Source organism: Penaeus monodon, chromosome 23 (assembly GCF_015228065.2).
Source record: "Penaeus monodon isolate SGIC_2016 chromosome 23, NSTDA_Pmon_1, whole genome shotgun sequence".
NCBI lineage: Eukaryota > Metazoa > Arthropoda > Malacostraca > Decapoda > Penaeidae > Penaeus > Penaeus monodon.
Window position 1 is genome coordinate 38560292 of NC_051408.1, and position 1284 is coordinate 38561575.

At 37.7% G+C, this 1284-nt stretch overlaps 1 long non-coding RNA gene across 1 annotated transcript; it reads right to left on the bottom strand.

Annotated features, from left to right (window-relative positions):
• Positions 1 to 301: 301 nt before the first annotated feature.
• On the bottom strand, positions 302 to 1284 carry LOC119588025. Its single transcript, XR_005230057.1, has 3 exons — positions 1218 to 1284; positions 829 to 887; positions 302 to 703 (listed from the first exon to the last, which is right to left on the bottom strand). It is a non-coding gene; the product is annotated as an uncharacterized LOC119588025 (long non-coding RNA).

A 1284-nucleotide genomic window follows, 5' to 3' on the forward strand; every position in this document is an offset into this window, starting at 1 on the left:
ACTCTCAAGAGAAAATACGAAATAGATATACACAATAACATGTAAATAAATAAGGAATTGACTGATAATATTTATTTGAAGACAGTAAAGCGGGTTAATTCCTTCTTCTGTCTTGTGAATGCATAAAATACGACTGATGATAAAGGAATCTTGTAATGAATTGAGGTTTTAAAATACAATGGCTTGTTTATTGAAAAGATTCGTACAGACACTAATGAGGCTCTTATATTTAGTATAAAGAAACAAAAAATTATTTCTACGGGCACAAATGGACCCTTGATAACTTTTGTTTACATGAAGACAAGACTTGATAACTTGCAATAACGATAAAGAAATCTTAAGAACTTGTAGAAGACGCGAATAGAACGCCTGAGAAAACTTTTACAGATAAAGGGAAAACCTAATTTACGCAGGCAGTCCAAAAACCTGAAGAAAAACACTTAAGAGAGTCCGAGAAAAAGCATCCCAAAGATTCTCAGGGCCCTCCGGAGTCCTCTTCACACTTGTCGCAGGGCCCTCCGGAGTCCTCTTCACACTTGTCGCAGGGCCCTCCGGAGTCCTCTTCACACTTGTCGCAGGGCCCTCCGGAGTCCTCTTCACACTTGTCGCTTGGCCCTTAAGAAGTCGATGGGTCTAGGAGGATAACAAGGACACGGTAGGAACGTACAGTTGCATGGAGGGATGGAAGGCCCGCTTGTAGGAACTAAAGGAAGAAAACAAAACAAAATAGAGCGGCAGAAGTGACAAAGGCTTAGTGGATGCATTATGGTGATTGTATCAAAAATTAAACATCAATCTAAGGAAAGGAGACAGGGGATTATGACGTACAGTGAGGCGGGAATCTGGCTTGGGGTCGCGCTTCTGTTGCCACCATCAAGGATGACAGCCTATTGATAAAAAAAATGATTAATAATGACTAAAATCAACGAGTAAAATACATGTGTATACAGAGAGCATTACACAAAAGTATAAAATGTAGACATATATAAGATTTCCTGTACTAATTATATTCATGAACAATAGAAAGATCGCACTAACACAAACACTGCTATATATACACCACACGGAAGAATCAACAAAAGCAAAGTACTAACAATCACAACAAGAGTTGTTAAAACAAAATCACAATAGTAAACGCAGTACATTAATCCTACTTACAGAAACTCAAAACGATTAAACCAAATTACAAGAAAGACAAAATGATTAATCCAACTTACATCAAGAAAGTCAAACCGATCCACTTCATCGTTGAATATTCTATAGCACTCAAATCGACATAAAGCA